This window comes from Staurois parvus, unplaced genomic scaffold (genome assembly GCF_062004578.1).
Source record: "Staurois parvus isolate SC_StPar_1 unplaced genomic scaffold, SC_StPar_1.0 ptg000487l, whole genome shotgun sequence".
Classification (NCBI taxonomy): Eukaryota; Metazoa; Chordata; class Amphibia; order Anura; family Ranidae; genus Staurois; species Staurois parvus.
In genome coordinates, this window is record NW_028318283.1 from 1,144,154 (window position 1) to 1,164,219 (window position 20,066).

Sequence of the window (20,066 nt, forward strand, 5' to 3'; positions counted from 1 at the left end):
CATCTGCTCTAATATTGTAAATCTTAGGACTCGGCAGCCATGTGCAACCAATTAGCTGTGACTCCGATGAATACAGAGTGCAGAGAGATGGGAGTTTATTGAAAAATTACTCCCAATTAAAACAAAATCCCAATAACTGTCGCCCCGTACGTAGGCTCTTAATAAACGGTCTGTTTGTGTTTCATTGCTCTGGCTTTCCCTGTCTCAAGGTTTATAAGTCTTTATTTTATATGGTGTGTATTGAATTTACAGCTGTATTTATCCTCTGTGAGTACATTTACCATGCTGCCTTGACTTAGACCCCCAGGAATACGATGAGAGCAGTTTGGACCATCTCAAAAAGGCTTAAAATATCCCTCATGAATTAATTAACATTCAGGCACAATGGGCTTCAAACCACAAAGAGCTGAAATATTTTTAGGTTGGTTCCCTCCATACTTAAGAGGAATAAATTCACTGGAGCGTACAAGTTCATGGATACTCCTCAGTAGAAGAACTGAGAATAGAGGCCCCAGTGTCATCCGGGACAGCCTTATGTCTGCGGTTCAATCACATAGGAAGTAGAGATACGAAGGACCAGCGGAAGGAGCAGAGTCCTCCAGCAGTGCAGAGTATTTCAGGAGAGGAGAGTTATAGAGGAAGGAGCGGAGTCCTCCAGCAGTGCAGAGTATTTCAGGAGAGGAGAGTTATAGAGGAAGGAGCGGAGTCCTCCAGCAGAGCAGAGTATTTCAGGAGAGGAGAGTTATAGAGGAAGGAGCGGAGTCCTCCAGCAGTGCAGAGTATTTCAGGAGAGGAGTTATAGAGGAAGGAGCGGAGTCCTCCAGCAGCGCAGAGTATTTCAGGAGAGGAGAGTTATAGAGGAAGGAGCGGAGTCCTTCAGCAGAGCAGAGTATTTCAGGAGAGGAGAGTCATAGAGGAAGGAGAAGAGTCCTCCAGCTCTGCAGAGTATTTCAGGAGAGGAGAGTTATAGAGGAAGGAGCGGAGTCCTCCAGCAGTGCAGAGTATTTCAGGAGAGGAGTTATAGAGGAAGGAGCGGAGTCCTCCAGCAGTGCAGAGTATTTCAGGAGAGGAGAGTTATAGAGGAAGGAGCGGAGTCCTCCAGCAGCGCAGAGTATTTCAGGAGAGGAGAGTCATAGAGGAAGGAAAAGAGTCCTCCAGCTCTGCAGAGTATTTCAGGAGAGGAGAGTCATAGAGGAAGGAGAATAGTCCTCCAGCAGTGCAGAGTATTTCAGGAGAGGAGAGTTATAGAGGAAGGAGCGGAGTCCTCCAGCAGCGCAGAGTATTTCAGGAGAGGAGAGTCATAGAGGAAGGAGAAGAGTCCTCCAGCTCTGCAGAGTATTTCAGGAGAGGAGAGTCATAGAGGAAGGAGCGGAGTCCTCCAGCAGTGCAGAGTATTTCAGGAGAGGAGTTATAGAGGAAGGAGTGGAGTCCTCCAGCAGTGCAGAGTATTTCAGGAGAGGAGAGTTATAGAGGAAGGAGCGGAGTCCTCCAGCAGCGCAGAGTATTTCAGGAGAGGAGAGTCATAGAGGAAGGAGCGGAGTCCTCCAGCAGTGCAGAGTATTTCAGGAGAGGAGTTATAGAGGAAGGAGCGGAGTCCTCCAGCAGTGCAGAGTATTTCAGGAGAGGAGAGTTATAGAGGAAGGAGCGGAGTCCTCCAGCAGTGCAGAGTATTTCAGGAGAGGAGAGTTATAGAGGAAGAAGCGGAGTCCTCCAGCACTGCAGAGTATTTCAGGAGAGGAGTTATAGAGGAAGGAGCGGAGTCCTCCAGCAGTGCAGAGTATTTCAGGAGAGGAGTTATAGAGGAAGGAGCGGAGTCCTCCAGCAGTGCAGAGTATTTCAGGAGAGGAGAGTTATACAGGAAGGAGCGGAGTCCTCCAGCAGTGCAGAGTATTTCAGGAGAGGAGAGTTATAGAGGAAGAAGCGGAGTCCTCCAGCACTGCAGAGTATTTCAGGAGAGGAGTTATAGAGGAAGGAGCGGAGTCCTCCAGCAGTGCAGAGTATTTCAGGAGAGGAGTTATAGAGGAAGGAGCGGAGTCCTCCAGCAGTGCAGAGTATTTCAGGAGAGGAGAGTTATACAGGAAGGAGCGGAGTCCTCCAGCAGTGCAGAGTATTTCAGGAGAGAAGAGTTGGATAGAGTAAGGAACAGAGTCCTCCAGCAGTGCAGAATATCTCAGGGTAGAAGCGTCAGAGGAAGGAGCAGAGTCCTCAAGCCCTAAACTTTAACTATAGAGTCCCAGACCAGAAGGGACAGGGTTAACTAAAAATCAAATCAGCTGCATATAAACTCTATTTCAATAAACAGGTTCACCTACTAATATACTGGAAGGTGACCTCTACATACTTACAATAGCACTGACCTAGCTATCTGGCACTGTGCATGTGACATAAGAACACGGCAGAAAGTTGTCTGTCACTAGTATTCAGTTCAAGAAGTTATGGGCAGCTATGGTTAAACAGCCGCAACACATGAACAATTACCTAATAGTGTCTGCTACTGGTCTGGATAAAAGTATTGCAGTAATGCACTTCCTGTGTGTGGACATGTGGTCTCAGCTCCTCTCTCTCTCTTTCTGTACTTCCTCCTTTTGTTTTTTTTAAAGCCAGCCTCCCAGAGAAGTACTAATACACAATTATACATAACAATATGATATTGCATGGTGGAATTGGATCCCCAACCTCAGCGGGATTGGTAGGATTGGACCCCTCACCTCAAGGGGATTGTTGGGATTGGATCTCCACTTCAGAGTGATTGGTGATAATGGAGCCCCCACACCACCACCACACACCTCAGGTGGTATTGGACCTCCGACCTCAGGGAGATTGGTTGGATTGGACACCCCCACCTCAGAGGGGTTGGTGGCATTGGAGCTTCCCCCACCTCAATGGGGTTCTGTAGGATTAGATGCCCCACCTTGGGGGGATTGGACCACCCACCTCAGATGGGATAGTATCTCCCACCCCAGAGAAATGTGTGGGATTAGACCCCTCACCTCAGGTATATTGGTGTGATTGGATCCCCAACTCAAGGGGATTGGTGTGATTATACCCCCCCCCACCTCAGGGGAATTGGTGTGATTATACCCCCCACCTAAGAGGGATTGGTGATATAGATTTTAGACCTCTCTCCCACTACGCCATAAGGAGTCTTCTTTCCCCAGGCAGAGCTTCTCCCCCAATTGGGCATACAGAACCAATGATGCATGATCAGATTCTTCACATGGGTTTTCAAACGTCATGAAAGAAAATCCCAAGGTTGCAAAGATCAGACAAGGTCACCTTGGTTAATTAAGTGGCCACACACCAGTCATGCATTGTCTGCTGGGCAATTGGCTGAAGGCAAGGTTGCAGGATATGGTGTGCAGAGAGTAACACAGTACATGTGGAAGCTGAATGTTAGGAGAGAACTCGGATGTGGGGATTTTCCTACACTGCATGCCAGGAAGAAACTGAGGATTATCAAATATGGGAGTAGGAAGACCATGTCTTGAGCTGAGGCGTATATCCTAGTCCCAACATTTCAGTTAGGGAAATGTTAAGAAAGTAAGGGAATCCAAGACTGGACTATGAGTGGGAACGCTTTGAATGGCTCCAGTGATACATCCACTCGGTTCTTTGTCTCAAGAAGAAGAGTCACAAGGGCTGTCTTGTGGTTGAACATGAAATCTTGAAGGCCAACTCCACCTCTGCCCTTTGCTCTGGATAGGATCAAAACACGCATATTTGAACTAAAATTGTCTAGTGTGCCTTTAATAAATTAACCCTCGAGGATATGAAACGCAGCATTTTCATGGAAATTGTGCTGTAGCCACATACTTCGAACTCTGGTTTACATGAACACCTGTGACTCAGTTGAGGGATTTGGCAGCAGAGACTTCAGAAAAGAGAATCGCTTCCAAAGGAAACTTCACAGTTTATAAACAGAATAAGCTTGTAATTTATAAAAGTATCCTTTAATGAACTTTCACAGGAAGATATAGGAAGCCCCGCCTGATTTTTAATAAAAGTGGGAACATCACAGCTAAAGCCTGAAGGATGAATTGGATAAGCGTCGCTATCTCTGAAGGCTTTCACCCTACAGATGGGCCAAGAAGAATATGAGGAGCCCAATCAAGGCACATTAAATATCAGGCAAAGTTTAAGCTTTAGTTTAATATCACAAAGTTTATTCCAGGACTCAGCGGAGGCAGAAGAGGCCACCTCACAGGCTCCGCATAGAAGATTAATGAGACAAAGAGAACCCAGCCAAGCCAGACGGGCCTGGACATGTGCTTTCTTGAGCAGAAGGACCTTGAGGGCACTGCAGAATTTTAATCTTTGTCGGTGTAATGTGTTACCAATTGTTTTATTGGTGACTGTGGTCCCAGCTGTCTGGAGATCATTGACAAGATCCTCACGTGTAGTTCCGGGATGATTCCTCACTGTTCTCATGATCATTGACACTCCATGAGGTGAGATCTTGCATGGTGCACCAGACCTAGGGAGACTGACACTTGTTTTGTGTTTCTCCATTTGTGAATGATTGCACCAACTGTTGTCACCTTCTCACCAAGCTGCTTGGCGATAGTTTGGTAGCCCAGTCCAGCCTTGTGTAGGTCTACAATCTTGTCCCTGACATCCTTGGACAGCTCTTTGGTCTTTGCCATGGTGGAGGGTTTGGAATCTGATGGTTTGATTGCTCCTGTGGACAGGTGTCTTTTATACAGGTAACACAATGAGATTAGCAGCACTCCCTTTAAGAGACTGTGGACATGCTTCCTCCTGCCTGCAGCAGATTGATGGCATCATCTTAGCCTAGACAAAGCCACTGACTGAAGCTCAAGGGTGGCTTTTTATTGACAAAAGGAAGAGATTTTCTTTAATTCTTGAATTATTCCCCCTGATGAAGCCACGTGACCGGTGGCGTAACGCGTAAGGGGTTTTGACGTCATGACGCTTGATGGTACCATACTGGCACCAGCTGGCAATTTTAAGATTTTCACCTGGGAGGACATATTTTGTGCACAAAGCAGTTTTAACATAGGGTAAATGTGAGTGCATTACTTTTATTAATAAAAAATGATTTTTAAAGGGTAATACACTATGATTTGATTCATTCCTCTATAATAACCACCGTGAAAGGGGAGTTTATCGGTTGAGTGGAAAAAGACCCCAAACAGCAGGATACCGTCCCATCCATACTTTGGCCCATTTAAAGGGACACAAGCGTTATATGACCTTACTTAATGGTTTGGTCATATACTTGAGGGGGAGCACAACCGTTGGGGGAGCACGTTTATGCAAGCTATTCGCAATAAATATTTTTTAAGAAGCACGGGATATTATACGTTAAAGCAAAGTTTGCACGTTTGAAGAAACACATATGGATTTTTCTTTTGACTGCTTATAACCAGGGGCGGACTGACAACTCATGGGGCCCCCGGGCAATAGGGGATCATGGGGCCCCTGTGTCCTCTCCCACACCCAAAAAAGCCTATGAAAAAGACAATGAAAGGTACCAGGGGCATCTCATGGGGCCCCCTACTGACCCCAGGTCCTCGGGCAGTGCCCAAGTGCTCAAATGGTCAGTCCGCCCCTGCTTATAACAATCATATGGATACTGTTGTTGAAAATCATCACTGATTTATTCACTTTTTCATTTATTTTGATATATATTCACTCAATCCTGAATACGGCTGCCAGACTCATTCACCTTTCCAACCGCTCCGTTTCCGCCACCCCCCTCTGCCAATCCCTCCACTGGCTTCCGATTGCGCAACGGATCAAATTCAAAATCCTAACACTGACGTACAAAGCCGTCCACCATACTGCCCCGAACTACATCACTGACCTAATATCCAAGTACCACCCAACACGCACACTCCGCTCCTCACAAGACCTCCTTCTCTCTAGTTCCCTGGTCTCCTCCTCCCATGCCCGCCTCCAGGACTTCTCCAGGGTGTCACCCATCCTCTGGAACTCCCTGCCCCAACCCATCAGATTATCACCTACTCTCCTCTCCTTTAGGCGCACCCTGAAAACCCACCTCTTCAGGGAAGCCTAACCCACCCCCTGCTAACTTGCCGACCTCCTCCACTCGTCCTACCACCCCATCCCCCACAGCTATCTCCTCCTGTGCCACCATCCCCTCCCTCCTAGATTGTAAGCTCCAAAGAGCAGGGCCCTCGATCCCCTAATGTTTTGCATTGTATTGGTATTGTTCTGTCACATGTTCTGTCCCCCTTTGTAATGTACAGCGCTGAGCGAACTATCGGCGCTTTATAAATACTGTATAATAATAATAATAATATATAACTGGATGCACAATTGTATATATTTTTATTTTTGTTCATTTATATATTTGGATATGCATTAGAAATATTAGTGATTGGATACGCACTTCTGAAGTGAAGCGCGGCACACTGCGGTTAAACAAATGATTCTATCGCTTATATTGACATTTCACAATTTTGCTAATACAGACTTGTAAAGTGACTGACAGGTGCTCTTTAAAAGATTTCCTTCTCTGCCTAAAAGTATTAGGATATCAAGTCAGGAGTATCTTAAAGAGTCATCACTTCAGAGCTCTTTTTAAGGTGTAAAGTTGGAATTCTACAATGTATTCTGTACATATTTTCCATTCATACTCCATATTGTGTGACCTTGGGAAGATGAAAGGAGGCAGCAAAATTCATCAGCGGAAAATCTTTACAAAATAAAGCACGTCAAGTGTATTTGGTTATTTTTATCATTATTATTACATATTTCCTTTAAGTACAACAATAAAATCCAGATGACACAAGACCTGGCTTCTAGTTTGCAATAGGAATTCTGGCTGCCAATTAATAAGCTTCTATTTATAATCAAAGCTATTTGTGATATAAACCTGCCACCCATTTCTCCGGACCTGCTCCTCGCAGTAGCTCCCACCTTGGCGGACCTGCATTGTCTCACGGGGTTGGTTTCTTTCCATGCCTGATGGAATTTGTATATACACGGGAGGAAAAAAAACCTTATGATGGGTACAGGGCTGGTTAGAATAACTGCCGAGTAATGTAAATATTTAATAGAACAAAAATTGTCAATTTATTGGTCTGGTGTAACCTTCCCAGAGCTCTGAAATTTGTCTATATTTTCTCAGTGATCTAACGCTTGGCCTCTGATGGCATCTTTGTACTTCTACCTGTCACAAGGTTCTTTATGTAATAAAGTATTTTCATTTCTTTTGTACATGACGCACGTGATCATTGCCAGCCAAATGCATCTGTCATTGTGCAAAAGCCAACCAACCTCCTCTTCATAACTTCTGAAAATAAAAAAATTAAAAAAAAAAAATATATATATATATATATATATATATACACACACAGTGAATGAAATGTGTATTTGCTACCCTGCTGATTTTGAATGTTTGCCCACTCACAAAGAAATGATCGGTCTAAAAATCGAATGTTCGGTGTATTGTAACACTGAGAGACAGAATACAACAACAAATTCAGCAGAAATGCGTCTAACAAATGATGACTGATCTGCATGTTCATGAGGGAAATAAGTATTTGATCCCCTTCACAAAACATGACTTAGTACTTGGTGGCAAATCCCTTGTTGGCAATCACAGAGGTCAGACGTTCCCTGTAGTTGGCCACCAGGTTTGAACACATCTCTTGGCAGATCCTCTCCAAGTCATTAAGGTTTGGTGGCTGACGTTTGGCAACTCGAACTTTCAGCTCCATCCACAGATTTTCAATCGGATGAAGGTATGGAGACTGGCTAGGCCACTCCAGGACCTTAATGTGCTTCTTCTTGAGCCACTCCTTTGTTGCCTTGGCCGTGTGTTTTGGGTCATTGTCATGCTGGAACACCCATCCACCACCCATTTTCAATGCCCTGGCTGAGGGAAGAAGGTTCTCACCCAAGATTTGACGGTACATTGCCCCGTCCATCGTCCCTTTGATGCAGTGCAGTTGTCCTGTCCCCTTAGCAGAAAAACACCCCCAAAGCAGAATGTTTCCACCACCATGTTTAACAGTTGGGATGGTGTTCTAGACCCCTTAATGTTGTCTGTGTCTCTATTTGGGGGGATTTCACTCCTAGGCATCTTTCCTCCTGGAAGTGGTGTTTTGTCATAAAAAATGATTAACGCCTGTAAACACATGTAAGGCATTTAGGTGCATTAAGTGCACGGGCGTTAATTAATCTAATTGGTCAGAATAATAAATAATAAAAGAAAAGCAGGGATGAGCAACAAAGAGTTTTCTTAGTAAAAGCAGCACACAATACACATTGGTAAGCCTAGTACACACGATCAGAAAATCGTCCACAAAATCCCGCTTTCAAAGCGATCATACGGTAATCTGATCATTAGTACACAGCTTTCGTCCGAATGTTTTTAAAGGGACAAGCATGAACATTTTTCTCCTACAATACCAGATTGTACGATTTTCGTTTGACCAGTACAGTTTTTGTCTGAAAAAACAGTATAAATACATTATAGCACTTACAAATTTTCTTTCTCGTGTACAAGAATTTTCATAACTTTAGTAACCTCTTCACTTTCGATATGAGATTAGCATGCAAAGTACAATGGACGATCATTCTTCCGATATTCTCATCGTGTGTATGGGGCATTAGGCACACATTTAATTTTTTGATCACCCTGCATTGAACACAGCGTCACCTTATCTACTAACATTTACTTTGCAAGGTGAATAGCTTCTACCAGGGGCGGACTGACAACTCATGGGGCCCCCGGGCAATAGGGGATCATGGGGCCCCTGTGTCCTTGCCCAAACTCAACAAAGCCTATGAAAAAGATACCAGGGGCATCTCATGGGGCCCCCTACTGACCCCGGGCCCTCGGGCAGTGCCCGAGTTTCCAAATGGTCAGCCCGCCCCTGGCCTCTACTCCTTTAGTAAATCCCTCCTATGTATATGTAGCGCCCCTCTAGATAGCCAGGGGGAGCAAGCTTTTAATAGAGAGAGAATAGCAGCCTGGGCATGAGTCAGTCTGGGTGTTAGTCAGCCAGGTCATCTTAGGTTACAGCTGAGAGCCCTGCAGATCAGTTCCTTGATACCTCCCCCTTCTCTAGAGACTTGAGAAGTTTCTATAAGGCAGTGGGTGGGGGTAAGGAGGGGCTGATCTGCATACTTAGGGGATCCTGACCAATCCCCAGGAAGGAGGCTTGGCATGGGGTCAGGACAGCCCTTAAGTATGACTAAGCATGCTCAGGAGCAGGAGAGTTCTGGTGGAAGATAGAGTGAGAGGTTGTGATGCAGGAGCCTGGGAGGGGGCTCAGTGGGAAGGGGTCTACCTACAGGCTGGATCTAAAAGGAGTATTTCTCAACCTCAGTAGTCCCCTGAGACCGGACCACCTGTGCAGCATGGAAGTAGTCAGCCCAGCGGAAGGTCTGAAGGCAGCCACCAACCTAAAAGTTTGCAGGAGAGGAAGAGTGAGTAGTCCTACACCCCCTGGGCTTGATAAGGAAAAGGGCAGATTCAGGGACCCCTTTGCTCAGGGATTCCCTCAGGCAGCTGGATCAGTAGAGAGTTCATTTGGGGACTGGGGTGGTACACCAGGAGGGGATGGAGAGCTCTCCAAGAATAAATATTTGCTGTATAGAGACTTGTACATAATTGCTAAGGAATTGTCCTCAGTTGCAGTTTCCTTGGGCATCCCATACATCCCTTGACCCCATCCAAGTTCAAATACCCCAAATAAAACCTAAAACCAAGCTCAAGGACTGTTTACTGTCTCGAGAATTTAAGTCTGAGACCCCTGTGCAGGGGCTCTGCCCCCTTGTTCAGGATCTGAGAGGAAGTCTTAGGGAAGACACCAACGTCCGCCTACGCTTAGCTGGGGGACCTGTGTCCAGGGATAAAGATGGTTCAGGAGGAAGTTGGCGGTAAATAGCAAAGCTGTTCTATGGCGGTGTGAGTCTACATGTCCTTGACCAGAAAGAGCCTGGTGGATATTGGCAGGAGGCAACCAATGATCCTGTAGTTAAGCAAGTAGATGAACCTCAATGCTGGAGGAAAGTGACTGCGTGAAGTTTTAACTCTAGAGGGAGTACAAGTCACCAGCAGCATTGGGAACCCTGTGGGACATTCACGTTGTACACTGCAGCCAGCAGATTTGTACAGTGCAGCAATGCATTGAGGAGCCTTTAAGTTGTTTGCAGTTCCGTGAGGGTGTCCCATGCTCCCTATCTCTATCATTCCCAATAAAAACCCTAAAAAGAAAATGCGGTGTTCCTGGTTCTGTGAGCTCCAAATGGGGAAATACAACCAAACTCACCAGCGGTTCCTTAGGGGGTGCGCTACACTGGTAAAAAATAAAAGTCATATAAACAATATCCAATGTGTTTCGGGGGCAATGTTCTGTCTCTCCAATCTAAGCATTGAAGGTGTGATCTCTGTAACTTACAGTTGTGATGAGATAGTGATAACTCCAATCTTAGTTGAATATCAGGCAATGACTCGATCAGATGACACCTTGTAGATCTTGTGAAGTTTATTCCATAAACTGAGAGAATCTTACAACAATGAACATCTGATAGGTCCAAAGATCATAATGTGATCTGCTTCATGACATGAGGCTTGAAGCTGAAATGCCTTACTGGGAAAAGGGGTGGGGCTATCTATACAGCATAGGGTGTGACGGTGCGGTGGACCAGAAGTAACGCAGATACGCAACCGGAAGTGACGAGACGGCGTTCTGGCTGACAGATCCGGAGGTGGTGAGAGCTCCATGCGATATCTGTATGAAAGGCGATTATAAATAAAGCTTAGCTATTTTTGGAATGTTGTAAGTGCAATATTTTGGCTTATTAAAGTTGTTACCTTTGGTAATACACGATTGGAGCAAATTTTTTTACGGTGTTGTGTTGGCACACATATATAATTTGTTTATTTTTTGTCACATATAATTTTAAGTGACATATTATTTATGTCACTTAATATTTGTGTAAATAAGTTTGCACATAGAGACTACTAAAAGGCCTCCTCCTCCCCCTCCCCCTCCCCCTCCCCCTCCCCCTCCCCCAGGGGCTGACTGACCATTTGGAAACTCGGGCACTGCCCGAGGGTCCGGGGTCAGTAGGGGGCCCCATGAGATGCCCCGGTACCTTTTTCATAGGCTTTTTTGAGTTTGGGCAAGGACACAGGGGCCCCATGATCCCCTATTGCCTGGGGGCCCCATGAGTTGTCAGTCCGCCCCTGCAGTCACCTGGCCAAGATTAAGGTTGCTGACCCCAGGCTTAACAAAACACAAAGGAAATGCGCATTTTGCTGCAAACACGCTGCAGACATGCATTGCGCTTTTAGTGCCATTTATAGTTAAAAAAATGTTCTGAAAAACAGGCTGCTGAAATAATTGGCTACTACAAGAAGCACTAAAAACAATGAGTACTAAAGCACACTAAGAGACCAAGCTGCTGAAACAAAACTAACGGTCTCCTGAATTCAGTCCGAAAAAAAAAACTAAGCTGCTGAAATAAAACTATTTCTCTGCTGAAGTGAAGTGCTAAGAAAAAACTTAAGAGACAAAACTGATGAAACACGAATAAATCTCTGCTGGAATTAACACAAAAAAAATCCCGAAACTCCAGAAATAAAAGAGATTACTGAAAAAGTGCTGCTACTGAAATCTAAGGAGCCAAACTGCTGTAAAAGGGCTAATTGGCTGCTAGAGTAAAGTCAGATCTGCTACTGCCCCCAGAAGATTTAGGATTCCCAGTTTTGTCCCCCACCCAGTCTGCGGTTGTTGTCAGTGTGGCCCCCCAAGTGTTGGCACAACATGATGGGGCAGCATTTCTGCACTATGCTGCTATAATCAAAAGTAACCAGAAGATGTCACTGTTGTACTTATGATCAGTACAGCTAGAATAGTTATTTGCATGGAGAGTGCATAAAGTACATGGAGGGAGTGGGGAAAGGGGGGGGGGGCAGGCTGGCCATGTGACCCTAGAACCTCTTCTGGATAAGACTTTTCTCCATAAACTGCACCCACTGTGACACCGTCAGGTTCTGCTGGCCATTTTAAGCCCAGTCCTGGTCCAGATCTCAAACTTCCTCTCCATGGTCAGACTGTTTCGGGCTATTCCAGAGGACATTAAAGCCCATCCACAGCCAGAACTTTTTTTTAATATGTAGCTCTGGGGTGAGTGGGGGAGGGTTAGACAGGTCATCGGGCCAGGAAGTGCTGGGGAAATTTCTCCAGTGTAGCAAATATCAATAGAAATCTCCCATTTCTCAACCAGCTGTTGAAGCCATTGATTAAAGCAGAAGTCCATCCAAAGATAACAAGACAAAAATAAATAAGTAATATAAATTACCAAAATCAGCTTTTGCAGCAATATTCACCTTCAATCCACAGGTTTCACCTGCAGTACTGTTCCTCTCATAGTTACATACTTAGTGTGGCTGAAAAAAGACAAAAGTCCATCCAGTTCAACCCTTAAAAAAAAAAGTTATAATCCTACACCCACAGTTGATCCAGAGGAAGGCAAAAAAAAACCCAGCAAAGCACGACCCAATTTGCTCCTGCAGGGGAAAAACTCCTTCCTGATCCCCCGAGAGGCAATCGGATATTCCCTGGATCAACTTTATCTATAAATGTTATATCCAGTTATATTCTGTGTATCCAAGAAAGAATCCAGGACTTTCCTACAGCAATCCACTGAGCTGGCCACAACAAACTCTTGAGGGAGTCTATTCCACATTTTCACAGCTCTTACTGTGAAGAAAAATTTCCGTGTTTGGAGATTACATTTCTTTTCCTCCAGACGTAAAGAGCGCCCCCTTGTCCTCTGTGATGACCTCAGGGGGAATAACTACACCGAGTTCACTATATGAACCACTGATGTATTTATACATGGAGATCATATCCCTCTTATGTATTATACATGGAGATCATATCCCCCCCTTATGTATTATACATGGTGATCATATCCCCCCCCTTATGTATTATACATGGTGATCATATCCCCCCTTATGTATTATACATGGTGATCATATCCCCCCCTTATGTATTATACATGGATATCATATCCCCCCTTATGTATTATACATGGTGATCATATCCCCCCCTTATGTATTATACATGGTGATCATATCCCCCCTTATGTATTATACATGGGGATCATATCCCCCCCTTATGTATTATACATGGAGATCGTATCCCCCCCTTATGTATTATACATGGAGATCGTATCCCCCCTTATGTATTATACCTGGAGATCGTATCCCCCCTTATGTATTATACCTGGAGATCGTATCCCCCCTTATGTATTATACATAGAGATCATATCCCCCCTTGTGTATTATACATGGAGATCGTATCCCCCCTTATGTATTATACATGGCGATCGTATCCCCCCTTATGTATTATACATGGAGATCGTATCCCCCCTTATGTATTATACATGGAGATCGTATCCCCCCTTATGTATTATACATGGAGATCGTATCCCCCCCTTATGTATTGTACATGGAGATCGTATCCCCCCTTATGTATTGTACATGGAGATCGTATCCCCCCTTATGTATTGTACATGGAGATCGTGTCCCCCCTTATGTATTGTACATGGAGATCGTGTCCCCCCTTATGTATTGTACATGGAGATCGTGTCCCCCCTTATGTATTGTACATGGAGATCGTGTCCCCCCTTATGTATTGTACATGGAGATCGTGTCCCCCTTATGTATTGTACATGGAGATCATGTCCCCCTTATGTATTGTACATGGAGATCATATCCCCCCTTATGTATTGTACATGGTGATCATATCCCCCCTTATGTATTGTACATGGAGATCATATCCCCCCTTATGTATTGTACATGGTGATCATATCCCCCCTTATGAATTGTACATGGAGATCATATCCCCCCTTATGTATTGTACATGGTGATCATATCCCCCTTATGTATTGTACATGGAGATCATATCCCCCCTTATGTATTGTACATGGAGATCATATCCCCCTTATGTATTGTACATGGAGATCATATCCCCCCTTATGTATTGTACATGGAGATCATATCCCCCCTTATGTATTGTACATGGTGATCATATCCCCCTTATGTATTGTACATGGAGATCATATCCCCCCTTATGTATTGTACATGGAGATCATATCCCCCCTTATGTATTGTACATGGTGATCATATCCCCCCTTATGTATTGTACATGGAGATCATATCCCCCCTTATGTATTGTACATGGTGATCATATCCCCCCTTATGTATTGTACATGGTGATCATATCCCCCCTTATGAATTGTACATGGAGATCATATCCCCCCTTATGTATTGTACATGGAGATCATATCCCCCTTATGTATTGTACATGGAGATCATATCCCCCCTTATGTATTGTACATGGTGATCATATCCCCCCTTATGTATTGTACATGGAGATCATATCCCCCCTTATGTATTGTACATGGAGATCATATCCCCCCTTATGTATTGTACATGGAGATCATATCCCCCCTTATGTATTGTACACGGTGATCATATCCCCCCTTATGTATTATACACGGAGATCATATCCCCCCCTTATGTATTATACACGGAGATCATATCCCCCCTTATGTATTATACACGGAGATCATATCCCCCCTAATGTATTATACACGGTGATCATATCCCCCCTCATGTATTATACACGGAGATCATATCCCCCCTCATGTATTATACACGGTGATCATATCCCCCTTATGTATTATACATGGAGATCATATCCCCCTTATGTATCATACATGGAGATCATATCCCCCCTTATGCATTATACATGGAGATCATATCCCCCTTATGTATTATACACGGAGATCATATCCCCCCTTATGTATTATACATAGAGATCATATCCCCCCTCATGTATTATACACGGAGATCATATCCCCCCTCATGTATTATACACGGTGATCATATCCCCCTTATGTATTATACACGGAGATCATATCCCCCTTATGTATCATACACGGAGATCATATCCCCCCTTATGTATCATACACGGAGATCATATCCCCCCTTATGTATTATACACGGAGATCATATCCCCCCTTATGTATTATACATGGAGATCATATCCCCCCTTATGTATTATACATGGAGATCATATCCACCCTTATGTATTATACATGGTGATCATATCCCCCCCTTATGTATTATACATGGAGATCATATCCCCCCTTATGTATTATACATGGAGATCATATCCCCCCTTATGTATTATACATGGAGATCATATCCCCCCTTATGTATTATACATGGTGATCATATCCCCCTTATGTATTATACATGGAGATCATATCCCCCCTTATGTATTATACATGGAGATCATATCCCCCCTTATGTATTATACATGGAGATCATATCCCCCCTTATGTATTATACATGGAGATCATATCCCCCCTTATGTATTATACATGGAGATCATATCCCCCCCTTATGTATTATACATGGAGATCATATCCCCCCTTATGTATTATACATGGAGATCATATCCCCCCTTAATCTCCTCTTCTCAAAAAAGAATAAATTCAGTTCCTCTAATCTTTCCTCATAGCTGATCTCCTCTATGCCTCTTATCAGTTTGGTTGCCCTTCTCTATACTTTCTCCACTTCCCCAATGTTCTTTTTATGAATTGGTGCCCAAAACTGAACTGCTTATTCCAGATGAGGTCTCACACTAGATGTCCTCGGTCTGATGACCAAGCCTTTGTGTAGCTTCTTTCTCTCAGTCTGAGCTCTGCTGTAGATGGACTGCTGGAGGCTGATAGCGGGTCATATTCAGTTACTTACACTGCTTGCATGTAAAAATATATTTAATAATATATTAATTCTTACAGAGCTGCTTTCATTTTTTGTATTTTATTTTCTGCCTACAATGTAGCTTTGAGAAAAGGTTAGTTGTCTCTGGACCCTCTACGTCCCCTGAGACCACATCTTTCATATACGGCACCTCCAGCTCTGATGTAGGGGGGCGCTCTTCCAACCTCCCATTCATATTGGCTTTTTTAACCGCTTCCTGTCTGCTCTGTAGCAGAAATACTGCTTCAGGGCGGGCATGGGTGCGCAAAATCATGTATATATACGTGATTTTCCCATTCCGGGTAGGGGGTGCGCATGCTCTACCCACGCTGCCCTTCGTGTCCTCAGCTGTCAATCACCGGGTCCCAGCTGGTGATTACTCACGGGCCCCCGGTGATCACCAAGTATTACTGACGGGGAGAGAGACCTGTGTATAAACAATACAGATCTCTCCCCTGTCAGATCCTGCACACTGCTTTGTATAGCTCTGCATAGCACAACCATACAAAGCAGTGTGCTTTCAGTGATGCACACACACAGCAGACATGGTAAAATAGCACACAGTTAACCCTTTGATCGCCCAGATGGTAACCCCTTCCTACCCAGTGCCATTATTACAGTGTCAGTGCTTTTTATTAGCACTGATCACTGTATTGGTGTCACTGGGATGTCAGTGAAGCCAAGTCAGTTCCCCCCAGTGTCAGAATGCACCCTGCATTGATTTTTTTTTTTTAAATTTTTACTGGACATGTTTAACCTCCTTGGCGGTATTCCCGAGTGTAGCTCGGGGTAACATTTCAGTACCACAAACGGTAACCCCGAGCTACACTCGGGAATACCATGCGGCACTGCTCCGGCATTTGTTCTTCACTTACCCTGCGCTCCCGCGATGTGTCCCCTGCAGCGTCCCCGGCCATCTCCTCCGGCCGATGCCGGCATCCGGCTTCTGTGTCCTGTCCCTGTGACGTCGGGACGTACGGGCGCCGCTGGCGGCGGGAAATTTAAAAATTTTTAAAAAAATGTCCTTTTTTTCTTTTTACCTTTTCCATAGTAAAACATTGCTGTTTCAACCCATTTCACATACATTTTGTCCCGAGTGCTTTGTCCGGCGCCCTGCCTGCATTTTTACTGTTCTTTCTGCCTGGAAACTGAGAAACGTCCATGGCGTCCAAAAAGCGTCCCTTTAGGTCAAAATCGGTTTTAGACCGGCTAGAGAACAGCGATAGTAAATCAGAACCACTTGCAGAATTGAGTGATAATGATTCGTGGGGGAAATTCATCATCAGACACTGAAAACTATTCTGCGACTTTGCTCAGCGATGTGCGAACTTGGCGCTATATTTCACATTTCAGTGTTTTTGGTTTGATTATATTATTGAATAAATGTATTATTATTATATTATTATTTTTTATGATTATTTATTAAATTATAATTTATGATTACGTTTTTCAAATGTTATCCTCCCCGGGATGTTTACTAGACTCTTGTTCGGACAGATTTCAGTGAGTTATTCCTAAGAATTACAGCCTACAATAAAAAAAAATACATATTTCCATGCAAAATAATGGTACCGCTTTCAGCACCAAAAATCGGAAAGAATCATACCGCCAGGGAGGTTAATAGCAAAGTCAAAAATATTTTTTTTTTGTTCTCAAAATTTCTTTTTAGCGCAAAAAATAAAAACCGCAGAGGCAACCAAATACTGAATCAAATGCAGAATTTTCATAGGTGTTTGAGAAGTGTTAAAAACGCTTCCCAAACGCCTGTCTGATGCCTGCTGACAAAGCTAATGTGAACGTAGCCTTAGACAGCTGCCTAAGCAGCCTTATGCCAGCACTAGCCTTGGTTAGTGCATACAGACCTGAAGTTCATGCAAAGAGGATGCAGGAGATCAGCAGCACTGATATGCAACAAAGGAGGACGGAAAATGAGGATTTTAATTAGAAAAGAAAAGGCAATTTCTGTGATACACAATGCAAAAAACGAAATGACATTAAATTAGGGTTTACACTTACAGTACTTTATCAGCGTTCTTCATTAAAGAGGTTATAAAGGCTTGGGGGGGGGGTTTGTTTTTTTCTTTTAAATAGCAAACATGTCATACTTACCCGCTCTGTGCACACCGCAGCCTGGATCCTCCTCTTCTTAGGTCCCCCGCTGGCACTTCTGGCCCCTTCCCCTTGCTGAGTGCCCCCAGAGCAAGCTACTTCTGTGTGTCCTGCCCCCCACTCCCACCTCTCCGGCTGTGTCTCAGCCAATGAGGAGAGAGAGACCCGGGAGCACTTTGGCTCTCTCAGAATTAGACTCAGGTAAGTATTAGCCCTCGTGCACACTTGACTTTTTTACAGCGGCTGTTTTTGGCTTTTTTCTACAGCCAGTAAACCCCCCAGCCAGGGGCGTCCCTAGGGTTGGTGTCACCCGGTGCGTTAACACTTAGTGACACCCCCTCCAACGATCCCCGTAGGATGGATCGGATCTGCAGATTGAGCATAATGGATCAGATTCCGATCCATTATGCTCCCCAATCTGCAGATCCGATCCATCCTGCGGGGATCGTCGGCTTTCTTTACAACTTACCTTTTCGTGGAGCAGGTCCGGTGTCACCCCATGTAGGTTGCATGCCGACGATCCCCGCAGGATGGTACGAATCTGCAGATTGAGCATAATGGATCAGATTCCAATCCATTATGGTCCCCCATCCTGCGGGGATCGTCGGCTTGCTTTACAACTTACCTTTTCGTGGAGCAGGTTTGGTGTCACCCCCGTGCGTTCGGTGTCACCTCCTGCGCACCCCCCGCATGTTATCCTATGTGTCCATGCACACATAGAGACTGGAATCAATGTTTTTTGGCTAGAAAAAAAGAACCCAGAACTAGTGGGTTTCTAGAGGAGTTTATTAGCTGTAAAAACGTTCTAATGCTGAAAAACACAGCAAAAAGCAGTAAAACGCCGCAAACCGGCATTTTTGGACTTTTTTTTTACCCCCCAAAAATATTTTTTTGGTGAAAAAAAACACTAAAAACGCAAACGTGGAAAAACACGGGAAAACAACGCAAATCGCGGTAAAATGCCACTAAATGGTAATGCAAAAATTCTAGAAAAAAAGCTGAAAAGCTCCATTCTTTACCGTGATCAGGGGCGGACTGACCATTTGGAAACTAGGGCACTGCCCGAGGGCCCAGGGTCAGTAGGGGGCCCCATGAGATGCCCCTGGTAACTTTTTCATAGGCTTTTTTGAGTTTGGGCAAGGACACAGGGGCCCCATGATCCCCTATTGCCCGGGGGCCCCATGAGTTGTCAGTCCGCCCCTGACCATGACTTTACACAGCTAATGTTACCAGCATTATCAAAACGTCCCGCGTGCATGAGGACTAAGGGCTGAAAACGTACCGTGTGCATGAGGACTGAAAACGTCCCGTGTGCACGAGGACTAAAAACGTCCCGTGTGCACGAGGACTACAAACGTCCCGTGTGCACGAGGACTACAAACGTCCCGTGTGCACGAGGACTACATACGTCCCGTGTGCACGAGGACTGAAAACGTCCCGTGTGCACGAGGACTGAAAACGTCCCGTGTGCACAAGGACTGAAAACGTCCCGTGTGCACGAGGTCTAAAAACGTCCTGTGTGCATGAGGACTAATAACATCCCATGTGCACGAGGACTAAAAACGTCCCGTGTGCACGAGGACTAATAATGTCCCGTGTGCATGAGGACTAATAACGTCCCGTGTGCATGAGGACTGAAAACGTCCCGTGTGCATGAGGACTGAAAACGTCCCGTGTGCATGAGGACTACAAACGTCCCGTGTGCATGAGGACTAATAACATCCCATGTGCACGAGGACTAAAAACGTCCCGTGTGCATGAGGACTAATAATGTCCCGTGTGCATGAGGACTGAAAACGTCCCGTGTGCACGAGGACTGAAAACGTCCCGTGTGCACGAGGTCTAAAAACGTCCTGTGTGCATGAGGACTAATAACATCCCATGTGCACGAGGACTAAAAACGTCCCGTGTGCATGAGGACTAATAATGTCCCGTGTGCATGAGGACTAATAACGTCCCGTGTGCATGAGGACTGAAAACGTCCCGTGTGCATGAGGACTACAAACGTCCCGTGTGCATGAGGACTAATAACATCCCATGTGCATGAGGACTAAAAACGTCCCGTGTGCATGAGGTCTAAAAATGTCCCGTGTGCATGAGGACTAATAACGTCCCGTGTGCATGAGGACTAATAATGTCCCGTGTGCATGAGGACTGAAAACGTCCC